This window comes from Protopterus annectens, chromosome 17.part0 (assembly GCF_019279795.1).
Source record: "Protopterus annectens isolate FY-2018-M chromosome 17.part0, PAN1.0, whole genome shotgun sequence".
Taxonomy (NCBI): Eukaryota; Metazoa; Chordata; order Ceratodontiformes; family Protopteridae; genus Protopterus; species Protopterus annectens.
Window position 1 is genome coordinate 623818683 of NC_056751.1, and position 17464 is coordinate 623836146.

Genomic DNA, 17464 nt, shown 5'->3' on the forward strand with positions numbered 1-17464 from the left:
TGAACTCAGATGATGACCAAAGAATATGTAAAAAAGATAATTTTACTATATATAATTTCACAGATATGGTTATTAATGATGTCTATTTTAAACTGTTCACTAAGGGGTTTCAGTTTGTACCCTCCAGACCTGGGTCTATGGTGAATACATTAGTAGATCTGAAAATGTATATTAGACAATTAAACTTACACATTTTCTTCAAGGGACAGGAACTGAGTAGAAAAAGCCTGTTTAACCCATCAGTTAATCAGACATTAAAAAGTTTTGAGGAGCTGGTGGAAAGTGAAGTTAGGAATCTAGACATTAAAGGCAAGGTTTGAACCTTTCAGAAGAAGAAACATCTTTACTTAAACAGTTGAGTGAAGAAAAATGTAGAGTAATGAAGCTTGACAAGGGTGGAGGAGTGGTGTTAATGTATAATGATGATTATGACACACATATATTTAACATCCTGCAAGACTCCAAACACTTCACGACAGTTTCTCATAATGAGATCAGTATTGCTTATGTTTGTTTGTTTGTGTCTTTCGGCTTTTCCTGGTTAGGGGTCGCCACAGCAGAACTCTGGTCCGCTAATGAGTGGCAGTTAATTTTTAAATACCGGCTTGCCAGGCCTGAAGCACAACCTTCAACGAAGGTATGCCCATTCAGGTATGTCTCCACGTAGAAGACGCTCTAGCTGAGAATCAAACCGGACAGCGTCTTACTGTGAGGCGACAATGCTACCGCAGCACCACCACCGCGGGTTCAGTATTGCTTATGCCAAAATAAATTTTTACTTGTTGGACCATTTATTACAGGGGAGTTTTAATGAAAAGCTATACAATATTTTTACATGTAGAGAAACCTAAGATTCCTTGCACATTTGGTATCCCTAAAACCCATAAAGGGATCAACAATATGAAATTCAGACCTATTGTGGCTGGTGCAGGGAGCATTACTGAACCTCTAGCTATTTTTATAGATTCTCAGTTAAAAAGTTCCTGAACTCTGTGATACACATAACGAAGGACTCTTGGGACTTTTTGAGAAGAATGTCTAAAGATAAATATGGTCCGGAGGTTTGGTTTGTCACTACTGATGTGGTTGAGTTGTTTCCGAGCATACCACACAAAAAGGGTTTAGAATGGTTTGGTGAAATTTTGTTAACAGAATCAGGGTTGGACAAGAACACCCTAAACTTGATTATGGATTTTATGGACACCATCCTTAGAAATAACTTTATTCACTTTAATGGTGAGTTTTACTAACAAAGGAAAGGTGTTGCGATGGGGGCCGCTTGTGCCCCCTATACGCTAACTGTATTTTGTACAACTGGGAACAAAAATTTGTTCTTAATACAGATTGGTGGGGTTATATCACATTCTACACCCATTACTTGGACGATATTTGTTTACTGTGGGATATTCCTAGACAGAAATCTGATGATTTTATGATGTATTTTAACCAAACTACTGATTTCCTGGCCTTTACATACACATTTAGTGATTTTTCCATCAACTATTTAGACATTACACTTTATAACGATGTGATTAACCACTGCTTTCAGTCCAAATTATACCGGAAGGTTTTGTTTTCTAACTCATACTTACAGTTTGAGAGCAGATACCCTTATTATCAAGAAAAAGGGGATAGTGAAGGGGCAGATGATTAGGGCCTCTAGAATGACCAATGTGACTGCCGAATTTTTAGAAGAGGTTAGGACCCTGACCTTACTATTTTTTAGAGAGAGGTTATCCCAAACAATTGGTGGACAACATGGCCAGTGAGATTATTATGAACAGGGAAAGGAAGTTTTTTCTCTTGTTAGGTAAGGGTCCACCTGAAGTGGAGGTATCTGAGGAAGGTGATCTTAAACACAGAGGGGCCTTCATTCACACCTTTTCTACTACATCCACCCAAGTGGAAGACATTATTAAAAAATACTGGCATATATTAAAGTTCAATGATGACACTAGAACATTTCTTCCAAACCATCCAACTTTCATTAGAAGGAGGGACACCAACCTTAAAGAACTCTTTGCAAGGAAACAGGTTGTTAGACAGGTTACTGATGAAGTAAGACAGTGGACTCACAAATGTGGAGCCTGCCAACAATGTGGATACATTTTGGATAAGGGTAAGTTATATATTCCATCTAGGGGTTTTAGGTTGAAAGCATCAAAATACTACAATTGTAGTATGAAAGGGGTGGTGTATATTAGGATTTGTGAAAATTGCCAGAGTTTTTATATCGGTAAAACCGAGAGACCAGTTAGGAGAAGGATTTATGAGCATTTATACAAGATTTCTAGAGGAAAGGAATGAAATGCTTTTTATAGACACTCTTTAACATGTAAGGACATGAGAATAAAATTGTTTGTGCTAGAGCAAGTGTTAGTCGATCCCCGTGGAGGGAACTGGGAGTCCAGGGTGGAATACAAAACTGTTTTGGCAGTTGAAGTTAGACATGGGTAGACCCCCTGGTCTCAATGATCATATTAGTATTAACAGTGTTTTAAAACTCAGGGCTGCTAAATTGTAAAATTTATATTTATATCTTTCTTTATTTACTAAATATTTTGTTGTTGTTAGTATTGTATTTATTGTTCTGAATGATTGATGTATTTTATATATGCATTTTTCCTATTTTTATTTAATAGGATATTTATTGTTATAGTAGGGTTTTGACATTGATTTTATTAACTGGATTTTAAGGTTTAAACTAAATACACCTCTATTTTAGAGTGGATGTAACATGCATTTTCTGAATACTAGAGCTGCAGTTCATCTTAATTTCCTTAGGCTGTAACAGCTCAAACAAAATACCTCACATTTATGTGCATTAAACTTCAGCTACAACTTTTCAGTCTACTCTGTCATCATTTTCAGATCCCTTCATAAGCTTTGCCTGCATCCTTATAGCCAGTGCTTCTGTTATAGTGTCACCGACAAACAGGCAGTGCATTCACTGCAAATTATCATGTCTTGACACTGTCTGGTTTTAATCATTGACTGGTATGACACACCACTGGTTGTTCTTTTATCCTTAGAGAGATTTCCGCTCAGCAGTACTTTTGCACGGCATATCTGATCCTTTCTTCCACCTGCTTTGCTAACCTTTGGGCCACTCTCGGCCTTTTGTGCTTGCTGAGTAGCCTCCTATATGGCAATGAGTTAAAGGCTTTTCAGAAATCATTATAGACTGTATTATCTGGTTTTCCCTGTCCATCTCTACAGTAATGCAGTGAATGCAGTTGGAATGGTTATAACTTGCAGGATCTTTTGTTTACAAATTCATGTTGATTAGTGTTCTAGAATTTGTTTTCCTCCAGGTAGCCTGCTAGCCTCCTCTTTAGTCTTTTCTTTGTTGCCTGACTCAGTATCAGAGGTGTAAAGCCTCATCTTTCAAGCCCTGAGTCTTTAAAAATAAATTGTGATTCAAAGAAATAATGAATTCTAAGACTCACTGTTAAACTTTCAAATAATATTTTACAGGAGGAATTTGGTCTAAACTACCCCCCACCACCACCAAGCATGGAAGACTATGACCTTCCACACCATTGCTGCTTTGATATTTTGAGATTATTGTACCTCATAGTGGAAAGAATACCTTGAGGAATCATAACCTCAGACTTGGTGTGTACTCTCCCAATATATCACAGTTTTGGTCATCAGAATTTTAACAAGCATACATTCCTCTTAGGAAGGCAGCAGTTTTCTATGAAGGTCTTGCTTCTTCTTTTGAACCCTATAATAGCCTCCACCCAGTCCTCTGGGATTTCTTCAGTGGCCAGTGGCTGATTGAATGCCTGTGTCAGAGTATTCACAATGACTGTGAAAATATTTTTTTCTGAGTTCCCCCAGATAGCCTGTCACACTGCCACAAATATTTCTGCTGGTCACGTGAGGGATGGTCTCTCAGTCACATCACTGGTTTCCAAAAAGCTGAATTAAAAAAAAGAAAAATTACTTTCAAATCTTATTCAGTAATCAGAGCATCAGATGCAACCTGGCACAAACAGCATAAAGAAAATATGCACTGCTGCCTTGGATATGGGCTTCTAACATCCACACCCAGACTAGAATTACATACAGACCACTCGCAGAGCTACTTCTTTGACCTACTACCCTAGACCCCTTCCTAACAACTCTATCTGTAAATTACAGTGCCTTTCAATGTCCTTTACCCATGGTAATAGCTTGCAAACAAATAATTATTTGCACACACACGCACACACACACACACACACACACACACACACACACACACACACACACACACACACACACACATATGCACACAAACACACACAATTCCCAGGAAGGCTGACAGAATTTAAGAGATCCAAAACACTAGTTACCTGACACTTTTATTTATCCCAGCATAAATTATAAAAATTAATATTTTACTATTAATATGCTTAAGTGCCAACAGTTCTAAATTCTAATATCACTCTTCTAAAATAATAAATAACAGTACTAATAAGTAAATAATAAATAACAGTACTAATAAGTAAATAAATAATAGTACTAATAAGTAAATAATAAATAACAGTACTAATAAGTAAATAAATAATAGTACTAATAAGTAAATAATAAATAACAGTACTAATAAGTAAATAATAAATGACAGTACTAATAAGTAAATAATAAATAATAGTACTAATAAGTAAATAATAAATAACAGTACTAATAAGTAAATAATAAATAACAGTGCTAATAAGTAAATAAATAATAGTACTAATAAATAAATAATAAATAACAGTGCTAATAAGTAAATAAATAATAGTACTAATAAATAAATAATAAATAACAGTACTAATAAGTAAATAATAAATAACAGTACTAATAAGTAAATAATAAATGACAGCCACAATATCTCAGAAGTGAGTAAATAAATTTTATTTAACAGATAGTCAGAGATGATTCAGCTTCAGTATGCAGACGTTAAAAATAGCAGTCAACATTACAGACAAAATATATACAGAAAATTATGGTCTTTATATGATTAATACCCTTGCTGTCTCTTACTGAAGAAATACTGTCCCTAAGTATTCTAAATTAGAGAACCTAATGCAAGACTTAACAACACTTATGTGGAAGTACCAAGGTCTCCCTAAGCAAAGACTAGACAGTTCCTTGGCTTTATCCCCAAATATATGCATCCTAGCTTATCATTCTGTTCCCTCCCAAAACCAGGGATTATCAGATTACATCATTCCTTTTCCCCATATAAAAAGAGTTGCAATTACATTACATCAAATTTAAGTACTGCATTTCCTACCTCATGGAAGAGAGATTAACAGTAAACGTGTACATTTGTTAACATTTATAATATTATTACTGCTTCCTTTTCAGACTGCTGGTCAGCTGTCCATATGAAGTACATTGTAGCTGCATTTTGTGGCCCCTTGGTTTTTCTTTCTCAGACTGTTTTGTATCTTAATTATATGTAAATAATTAAGCCTTTCTCAAGAAGATGCAGACGGTTACATTTTATATTTCAAATAGAAGCTACATATATTTACTTTCATCTGCTTTTCTTACAGAGAAGAGGTTACACAGACAGAAGCATGTTTAGGCCACAGGAAGCACACAAATTGCAGTTTAAACTTTAAAGAGCTCAAGTATAGTTTGCATAGTTGCCAACATTCTGAAATTAGAACAAAAAAATGCATCATGTATGTAATCAGTATCGTGGCACCACAAGATATCCCATCTGATCCTTCTGTTTTGTGCTCCTCTTCTTCCAGTTCTGTCATTTCCCATTCCACTCTCCAAGTTTCAGTGTTTCTTTCTGTTAACTACATTATTCTCCCTCTTATTCTGTGTCCCAACAATCTGGCAGTTTACTTCCCTTTTCTTTAATGATGAACAAGATGAATTAAGTAGGGAGCTCTAGTAGGCCTCTGTCTTTTTTAAATATTTGCCATCCTTTATTAGCTTGATCATTTCTGCTCATAATTTTTATGTGCTTAATGAATTTAAAGTAATGACTTCCAGAGTTGTATAGATGCAGAGACATGTATATTTGGCTCATAACAGTAAAATTACATTTAGGCAGCAGTTAGCCACAAGTACAGCTGTACAGAACATGTTTAGCCATGTATGAATACCACCTCCATTGTCCCCAGAAAATAAGCAGAAAGCATAGAGGGACTAATCTGATCAAAACATTGTTTAATCAGTCAGTCAATAAATAAAATAAGGTTAACTTTCACTTGTTCAGTCTCTCAAGCTCAATACTTACTTGAGCATACTAACTTGACATGCCATTTGTTTGTGGTTTTGCTTCTTTGTGTAACAAAATGTATACATAATAGTAACGTGTGGGTAGTTTGAGGTTACTGTATATTGAAGAAACGTGAAGATGAGCATTACATTGCTGGTCAGTGATTACTCTTTCTTTAATATGCAGCATCATTGGAGCGAGGTTGGGGGTATTGCTTTTAAATTGTGTGGTTTTCAAAAATATGCATACAATAGCTATAATTTATAAACTGTTGTGAACAGCAAAGTGCAGTGCCTGCTTTTTAATTGTGAGAATTCTTAGTAGAGCCAATAAATAAATGTATGTATATTTTCTTAAATTTATATTGCATACTTCTTTTTTCGCATATTTTTCCTGCAAGTTATTATAGTACCCATCCATGAAAGTAATGTTATTAAATGACTGCACAGTGCATTTACAGATAACTTGTCATATTGCCCATACTTTCTTCACTCTGAATCCAATGAATATTGCAGAGCGTTCTGTGGTTAAACCATTGTCTATCAGCTATCCTACATAAAAAAAGAATTGGCATTTAAAAAGTATGTTGCTGTATAAGAAAAAACTTAAGGAATGGGAATCGGAACTACAAAATTTACACTCTCAATTAACCCCCTTGAGATCTAAGTCATCATAATTAAACTCAAATAATAAAAAAAAAGAACTAGATGAGGTAAACAAGAAATATCTAGATAGTTTGGCACACAAAACAAACACAGCACTAGAAAAAATGAAATTAAACTCTTATGCTCTTACTCCCAAACACATGCACAGTTTATCATAAAGATCAAAATTACATTCCAAGGCAAATAATATCGTAAAATTATTACATGAAGGTACTAATAAGACAGTTTCTGGTATTGTTGATATATTAGAAGCCTTTAGATATCATTTCACCAAACATTATAACTCTGAGAATATAAACAAAAATGTTACGGCCCAAGAATTAATCACTTTAAATTTGAATGCCATCCCAGAAAATCTTAGTACAACTCCTGAGAAATTAATAGCTCTAAATGAAATCAAAAATAAAATCAAAAACCTTAAACCTCACAAAGCTCCCAGCATAGATGGCATCATAGCAAAGATGTATAAGCTTTTTCCAGATTCAATTGTATCTTTACTTCATAAGACCCTGTTTGAAGTACAAACTAAAAATTTGACCCCTCCCTCTTGGAGATGCTCCTTGATTACCCCTATTTTTAAATTCCACCAGATTCTCAGCTATGTAAATCGTATAGACCAATTTCATTATTAAATAATGACTACAAAATCTTTATATTTGTGGACAAAATAAAGGTTCCACTTTCACATTTAGTTCATAATGACCAACATGGGTTTATTCCTAAAAGGCACACTCATGATAATATCAAAAGAAGATTTACATTAATAGAATTCTTAGACAAAGAAAATGAAGAAGCCTTGTTGGTGAGTCTAGACATAGAAAAAGCATTTGCTCTGTAAACAGGGATTTTTTTGTTTGAAACACTAAATGCATTCTTCGAATTCTTTTCTTCAATTCTTCAAATCAGTTTCCAGAGCAGTGGACAAGGGTAAGGCAGTCCACACAGCCTATCTGGATCTCGCCAAGGCCTTTGACACCGTCCCCCACTCTGCAATCATAGATAAACTTACTAAGCTGTGCATTAATCCCTACTTCACCCAATGGGTTACCAACTGGCTTACTGACAGAACTCACACTGTAAAAGTAGCTGACTCCAAATCCATCTCCAGACAAGTGACAAGTGAAGTACCTCAGGGTTCAGTCCTGAGACCTCTCTTGTTTGGCATCTACTTCTCTGAAGTACAGGCCAACACTAAGGGACTCTGGCTAACAAAGTTCGCAGATGACTGCAAACTGGGAGCCATTATTGAATCCCCAAATGATGTGGATACTCTACAAAAGGGCCTTACAGAAACAGATGCTTGCTGCCAGAGCCATGGGCTCAAGCTCAATGCCAAGAAATGTATAGTTATCCCCTTTGAGAAAAAACATGTACCCATGAATTACCACATAGGTGGCAGTACACTAAACACCGAAAGTGTGATAAGAGACTTAGGGACACAGGTGGACAGTGGTCTCACCTTCAATAACCACATCGCCACAACAGTCAGGAAATCCTTCTGTGTGGCACTCTTTATCACTAATGGCTTTTCATCCAGAAAAAAGGAGGTCATTGTCCCACTGTACTCATCCCACATTAAACCCATTATAGAATACAATGCCCCATTTGGTATGTACCTCTCAAGACATCTGCAACAACTGGAAAGGCTACAGAAATACCTCACTAAAAGAATCAAAGGCCTAAAGCAGATGCCCTATGTTGAATGCCTTAAAAAACTCCAGCTATACTCAGTCGCATATCGTCTACTCCGAGGTGATCTCTGCTTAACATACAAGGCCATGTCAAACCCAGAGCTGTTGGACATGCTACACTTAAAGACATCCCAATCCCTCAGAGCCACATGCTCCAGGGATCTAGACCTTGTCATCACAATAAACAAAACATGCTGGAGGGATAGGTTCCTGACCCAGAGACTCCCCAGACTCTGGAATAGACTGCCCATACATGTCAAGCAGAGCACCTCTTTGGCCCTCTTCAAAAAGAACCTTAATGATTAGATGGGAGAAAGGAAATTCACCCCAGGGCTCACGTCAGTCGTCCTGCTAGACAGGGGTCCAGGGAAGTAAATAATGTGGGAAGAAATAGCCAGGGAATTGTTATGGCTAGGCTTGTATAGGCCCTAAGGGCCGATAGCCTAGTACCAACCTATGAACCTATAAACCTATGATAAAGGCTATTTATAAAGATAATTTGGCATACATCAAATCAGGCCCCTTCACTTCAAAGTACATCCCCATAACTAAAGGCACCAAACAAGGTTGTCCTTTATCCCCAATATTATTTGCCCTTGTCATAGAAATATTAGCGTCATCAATAAGAAATAGTCAAGAAATCAAAGGCATTAATAAAAAACAAATTATAAAAGCATAATATCTCAGGTAAATACATATATAAGTAGCTAGAATGACATGTTTTTTTCATTCAAGGACAGACTGCAATTATTAAAAATGACTCTCTGTCCAAAAATGTTATATATTCTAGCCTCTAGACACCCATCCTGGGAATAATTATATTAAACTCATAAATAAAACTTTATTAAACTTCCTATGATACCCAAAAATAAAATAGGATTGAGTATATGCATCATATTAGATCTTGGGATGGTGGTGGTTTAAGATTCCCTGACTTGGAAACATGTATCAAAGCATCATTACTTAAAAGTGCATTAAACTGGACTGACTCAAATTACAACTCAAATTGGAAATATCTCCATAAAGCTGTAATACAGAATGAAAACTCACTGTCATGTAAAATTCCTTTCAAACATCCCTCCAATAAGTTCTGGTTTCTTAGTCACACTATTCAATATAATCTGACAAACCCTATGAATCTAAACTATCTAAATAACATTATTAACAACTTTAGAAAAATAATATACTCAAATGCAGATATCAAATCCTGCTTTGACCTAATAATCCACTTTAAATTCACAAAAAACTTCCCAGAAAAACTTCACATTAACATCTTTAATGAAAGGGAAACTACAAATTTTATTTGTTGGAAACAATATATTAAAGACTTGGGAAACTTTACAATTGCAGCAAATTATGAAAGACTATAACTTATCATTGCAAGATTGGTTATTACTACAATGTGTAATTGCTTATTCGCAAGACTTATGCAGAATTATTCAGAACTCTTCATATTTAGATCAACCTCCCTTAATCACTCTCATATCTGAAATATTTAATGATCAACAGTTTGACAACTTAGTATCCAAATTATACACCATTTTGTTAAGTTATTGGTCCATTTTAACAACTAAGCAGTGAAACACAATGACTAAAGACCTACCTCATAGTCTCTCCCAGACAGAAAAAAATAAAATTCTATCTGCAGTAAAATTCCCTTCTTGGGGTCAGTATTGGAGTGTTTTTACTTGGAAGTATTTACATAGAACATTTTTAACTTCTGACAAAATTGCTAAATTCAAAAAATCGAATAACATAATTTGCTGGAGATGTCTAACATCATGTAATGCAGATTGGTTCCATATTTTCTATAATTGCTCTAAACTAAGGAATTTTTGGAGAGATATTGATAATTTCTTTCAGCTTTATTTTCAGATAACTTCACATTAACTAAAACTTAATTTTTTCTTAATGTTGATGAAGCCTTTTCTTTAAATAAATCAGATTCATACTTATTATGGACAATATTAGAAATAGCCAGGAAATGTATTACAAGGAAATGGACCTCTACCACCTCTCCGAGTCTTGGTGAATTTCTATCCTTACTAGAAGAAACCATAAACAAGGAAGTCAGAACTAAAGAAGTTAGAATATATCCGAGGAGTTTTACTAACAATCCATGGACAAAGGTTTCAAACCTAATTGAGAATTTCCAAACTGATTTTTAACCCTGTTTAATCATTATTTGCTTGCTTTACTTTAAGTTTTTTTCTTAAAATATTTATACTACTAAAACATTTTTCAGGCTTATGTAAATGATGTAAAGAGTTGATTTAGTTTAATTGTTGTTAAAAGTTGTCTGTTCAGTATAATCAATGTATTAGTGTTTATTCTGTTAGTTTATCCTTAATAAAATATTGGGGAAAAAAAGAATGTTGCTGAGTTGTGAAAGAGATTGAAATAATGTATCATTATTAACACATCAAAAACTGTTCATCACATTAATTCTGCCCTCAGTTTGATGACTTTATCACACATTTTCAGACAATTGTAATGCCGTTCATGATGTATCTATACCATGATGTTTACACATAGATGTGAAGTAAATAATAAAGTTAGGAATGAGTTCTGTCATGTGAATAAAGCTCCTACTGTGTGGTGAATGAAGCATTTTACTGCCTGTCCAGACAATTCTGTGTTAATGTACACATAATTGCTGTAACATGTCTCAGGACTTACCTCCATCTTCATCTGTCCCTCCAGGTGTAACCTTAAGGTTGATCTCAGCTCCTTCATTAAACAGTTTCATCAAGTCCAGTTTCTTGCAGTGATACTAAAGAATTTGGCAGAGGTTTTCTAGTGGATGTAGTTTACCTAGTTTCAATAAGGTCATTGCCAACAGGTTAGTTATAAAAACAGTGCAGGGTTTAGGCATGGAGTCAAGATTACCTGCAGTGTGGATGGAAATAATAACTCAAGTTATTATGGTGAGAGGGATACTGTCAAAAATGTATATTTACTTATTTATTTATTGACATTTGATTATATAAAAATGGTAATTGTAAGAATTATGCACTATGGAGGAGTCTGTTATTGGCTCAGTACTGTGTGTGTGTGTGTGTGTGTGTGTGTTTGTGTGTGTGTGTGTGTGTGTGTGTGTGTGTGTGTGTGTGTGTGTGTGTGTGTGTGTGTGTGTGTGTGTGTGTGTGTGTGTGTGTGTGTGTGTGTGTGTGTGTCTCATTCATATCTAGTGCCACAGCAAATAAAATGAACTTCTTTCTAGTAAAGACTTGGGAAACCCTAAATTAATCTGTTCTTTCATTCATTCATTATAATTTGTTAACCAGGTAGGTGAGCTATACGTGACCCCTTTTTCAGCCCGAATTGCACTAAACTTCTTCCTAATACTCAACGCAGATGACACCACTCTAATTTGCACAGGTAAACAGTTCATCACGTTCAGTGTACAACACAACACACCAAAAACAGATTATCAGGAGCAGTGAAAGAAAGCTGCAACATCAGCAAACAAAATGTTGGGGTGCATTTTAAAACAAAGAAGTAATGACCCCCACCCAAACCAAATTTCCTTACACCATTTAGAGAAAGACGTATCTGATTATTTCATTATTTCTAGATGTGTCTAAAGGATTCAGTACAGTGTCTCAACAAAACCTATTGCATACTCTTGCCCAAGTCTCTCCAAGTCAGCAATCAACCGGTTCCACGGTTACCTTAAGAACAGGACCCAATGTGTTAAATAGAAAACTACCCTGTATGCTTTCTAGCTGGTGACAGTTGAAATCCCTCAAGGCTCAATCTTTGGCCCTCTGCTATTCAATATTTACATAAATGATCTGCACCAAATATCACAACTTTCTACCCTAGTACAATAGGCTGATGACTCTTCCCTCATCTGTTCCCCCTCAAACATAACAGATCTAGACTTTCTCACCCAACAATCTGTCTCTAATGTTGAACAAGGTTTACTATCAAAATTTCAAAGTTAAAAATAAAAAATGTATTTAAAATAGAAAGGCAAGGTTGAATGCCTGCATATTAAGTAAGTGAAAATGTAGAATCTGATGAATGAATTCAGCAGATTCAACATTTTTGTTGATTATCAAATGTGAAGTCTGTATAGCAGCAAAGGTAAGTGGAACTCCTACACTGCAAATTCATGTTTTTTGCAGGGGGCAAACTCCCCTGTGGGCTGCACCCCCCACGACCTTGCAAACTATATATTCCAACATCGAGATTGTACTACAGTGAGGAAAGGGGTTCATTTCCCAATCCACACTGTACCACGATCTCTAGTCATAACATTGAGTACATATCAGTGAATACGCAGTTGCATTTGCTGATATGCACTCTCGTTCTTATAATGTCTGACAATATGGAAATCGGCCAACTGCCATTCGGCATTTCTGTGTTCGCTGAACCTACATTCTAAATTTTGATAGTAAACAAGTGAACAATGGTCCAATGCCTCTTAGTTGCTGCTAACCTTTCAAAAAATCATATGTTAGTTACCCCAAGAACCCAAAAACTGCAAACCAATACTTTTTTTTGAAAAAATCCCTCCAAAACATTAAAATTGATGTTGTGCCCACCACCTAACTCCTCTGAGTAACAATTGATAAGCAACTCACATTCTATGCCCATATGCAACAAGCAATCAAAAAAGTCCACCAAAAATTAGAAACCTTATATAAAGCCAGTAATTACCTCTCGGAACATGCTCACAAAACAACAACTGCTTATGTCTTTCCTAGGTTACTATATGCATTCTCAGACTGTATGCAATTCCAATGTGCACACATTCACAGATTCTAGCAATCCTTCAACAAGATCTCTAAGTTTGTTACTTATTTGCCAAATAGGGCCCATCATTATTGCCCTTCGTAAGCTTTCCTGATTGGCTCACCCAAGTCTCCTAAAGTTAATAAAAAATGGCCCACAGTATGCTTTATCAACAATGGATATGCCCCTAAACTCTACACCTCCTGGAATGGTACATTCCCACCAGACCTCCAAGGTCAGAAGCATCGCATACCATACCTGTCTCAAAAGGCTTTCATTTTCATTCATGATTCTTTTAATACAATATCATTACAATAAGAGTATTATGTCTTAAGTTTTAACTTTTAACAGAGGTGCAGGCAGTAATCACGTTAATATCTATATTACCAATATCTGTCTTATCAAATGAGGAAGAGTCTTGTAATTGCTGTGGAGTAGACCTAGTTCAGGCCCTTAAGTACTGGTTCCTCCTTTGAATTAGAGTTGTTAAACTAAATGTCTAAAATTCAGAATTAGTTATTTTATGTGTACTGTACAAGTTAGAAGTTCTTTGTGTGGCATGGTTAATATAGCTGTAGTCATTTCTGGGAAGTAGCAGGAATTCTCATTTTATTTTATTTTTTTATTACTGTTTAAGGTAAGTGGAGTGGATAAAGTCCCATTTTTGTGATTACCTGTTGCAGTAATTACATAAAACACAAACAATATGTGAACATAATATATATAATTTACAGGCACATAAACAACACAAGAGTACAAACACTGTAATAAAGAACAGTAAAAAATTACATTGCAAAATGCCTTATCTATATAAGCCATGAAGATGTTTTCATGGTTAAGTCATCTGAGGAATATCTGGAGTGTATTTGCTTTAGTCAGCGCCTTTTCAACATGTGTGGAATAGGACACATAGGTGTCCAGCAATATATCAAGGTAGTTATGTTGTATAGGTGTATTTAAATTGTTTTCCATGGGGGAAGTAAGTAGTGGTCCATGTGGTCTCTAGTTTACTAAATCTTTTCTGAGTTTCTGAAAACTCAACCTTTGTTTTTATTATTTTTCTTAAGTTCACAGTAAATCTCAAATTTAGAAAGCACTGTCGTATATTAACATGACTGAGTAAAATCACTTCACAGATCTTCAGAGATTTTTCTGAAGACCTTATAGTCTAATCATCAGCATAAGTAATGTGGTCTGTGCTTGGAAAAGAGTAAGTTACCACATTAACAAAGGTTGAGAACAGAAATGGGGTTGAATATAGTTCCCTGCGACACATCAGTGAAGAGTACGAATAGGAAAAGAAGGTATCTTCAGCTGGTATATTGCAGGTACGATGCCGCAGATAACTGGTGAACAAGTTCATCTCAGTCCATTTAACATTGTGTAGCATAAACTCAGAAAGGGGGTCAGTTCTTGCAGGGAATCAAATATGTTTGAAATATCATTGCAAAGAAACTACTGCCAAAAGCAAGGAGAGACATTTGTGAATCAAATGGTTCTGATGTAAAATGAGTAAGATCTTTGATATGGGCTCAGCTTGCAGTCACCCACCTCTCTTCTCCAAGGTGAGTCATCCACATAAGTCTCTGAGAACAGAGATAATTTGGAAAATAGAACTTGGTTGTCTTTTATTTGGACTCAGTAACTGCTTATCTTTTCACCCTTGGGGTCTACTGTATTCTCCAAGAACAAGCAATTAGTTTATAAGTAAAATCCTGGTTCCTCTTCTGGATTTGAAAACAAGATATCCAAATAAGTATGACCCATGAGGTCACTGTTAGCTCTCAGCAGAATATCGGGAATTCACACTATTGTTTGAGAAAATGTGATGATTCATAATTTCTCTGTTTTAGTAGACTGACTGTCTTTAGTGACACATGGAAAGTAAATACTCTAAGGAAATTTGTGTCTCGTAAATATGACTATCAAAATTCTGAAAGTGAAAGTGTGAAAGTAAGGGGTAATTATCCTTACAGCCAAGATACGTTTGCTCAGAGGCCAGAATAATACATTTCTGGATGTAGGTAACAAACACCATCCACTCATTTCTGTGATCACTAAAATGAGGCTGACCAGCATTTCTGTAGATGGATGAATTGATGGTATATAGGGGGCTTGTCGCTTTCCGCATGATGGTGTGACCTTGGAGTTAGTAGATAAAGATTGTAGGGATGTGTGTTGGGGGAATACTTTTTCTCCTGTGATATTTTTTTTACTCTTGAATTCTAATTACATTTATGAGCTTTCATTTGTAGTCACACTTGTCTCATGTAATCACAAATGAGTTGAATATTTGTCAGTGAATGTTTAATTATTGTTTTTGCACATTTTTGTCTTGGTGCTGTTTTAGTCACAGTTTTGATACCTATCTTATGAGTATCTATTACAATGCCGAAGACCACAGGATGTTTAAAGAAGAATAGGGACTGTAGGGGAATATATATTTAGTTCAAAGTTACAGTTCCTTTGAGTATTGCATCTGCTCTGAGGTACAGCTACTTCAGTACAGTTATTTAAAGTTAATAGAGGTAGAGGTGCCCACCTCCACACTAGAGGTACGCGGGAGGGCAAAGTGTTCCTAAAAATATATCTTAATTTCGTTACAGGGAGCTTGGGAATTCACAATTTGAGAGTTGGAATTGAAGTTTATTTTAATAGTTTCATATATCATTGTTGTGGTTCGTGAGTTATACTAGTGAGTCTTGTGATACTATATCCAGCATCTTAAACAGGTAGGTAATTAAAAATATAAAATGCTTAAGTACAGACCAAGCAGGTCAATTAGGTGTACAAAGAGCAGATCTATTACGACAGGCTCAGTCTATGAAGGAAAAAGTGAACTCATGTTAGAAATACAATATTTAAGTACTTTCCTAGATAAAAAGTGTATAAAACTACCTTTGTGGATGACTGCAGAAAGACAGGGTACTGAACTCAAGATTTATGGGTGTTTCATAGGCTCTGAAGAGTTTTGAAAAATTCAGTGTTTCACCCATTTGTGTACTTTAAGAATGAAGTTTTAGTATCGCATAGACAAAAAAAAACTGATGCATTCCCTACTGATTTAATATGCATGTTCAACACTTTGTTGATATGTATTGCATGACCTATCCTAGAATGTACATAAGAGCACAATATCACATACAACATACATCATCGTGTATCAAAATAATTTTTATGTACAAGTCTAGGTACATCAAAATAAGTCTTTTTAGCCTGTTCCTTATTAGAAATTCACCCAGGTCTATTGTGAATGTATTATATTATTGGATGTGGTCTGTCTTTTTTTTTTTGACAAGCAAGTTGTCAAGTACAAACTCATTTTCTTTAAGATATTGAAAATACTTACCTGCTGACAAGTTAGTACGTTAGCATACCAACATCTTGACTTGTCAGCTATATATATAATTGACATCAACAATCACTAAAAATAAGAAGCCGCCATTGTCCCCGCATCACCACTACTACCACAGTTCCACTCTATTGGGCACATGACCAGAGAGCTTGTGCAACATACCTTGATAATGAGACTGATGTGACAGAAATACTCTCCCTCTCGCTCTGTCACACACACACACACACACACACACACACGCACACACGCACACACGCACACACACACACACACACACACACACACACACACACACACTCACACACGCACACACGCACACACACAAAATGAAAACTAATAAACACACCCAAGCACACAAAACATGAAGACTGATAAATACAATTGCAATAAATACACACATACACAGGTCTAAAATAGATACTAACCAAAAATGCAAGTGACAACAGACAGACAGACATACATAAACATGTAAGCACTGTAGCTAAAGTGGTTACTATGGATTCAAAACAATGTTTAATTTTTTTTTTGACCATTGACTGACTTTAGAAGGTGTAGTAAGAAGTCCTCATTTTGTAACTAATCTTTAGTTTGCTGCTAATTGGTCAGTTGGGTCCTCCTTATAACAGAATCTTAAGTTTAACGTAGGTTGCATTACTAAATCAGATAAAAACACATTGCAGAGAGAATGCATTTTTATTAAACTGACTGGGCAAACTTCATCTTTTCAACTTTGATGTTGTAAAACTGTCTTCTGCCCTTCAGAAATGTGTTTGATAAAGATTTCAAGTGGTAAACT

General features: G+C 35.5%; 1 protein-coding gene across 1 annotated transcript in view; it reads left to right on the forward strand.

Annotated features, from left to right (window-relative positions):
* EPS8L2 (EPS8 like 2) overlaps positions 1–17464 on the forward strand; it is a 1747011-nt gene that overhangs the window by 687896 nt on the left and 1041651 nt on the right. The gene's annotated exons all lie outside the window — the stretch shown is intronic.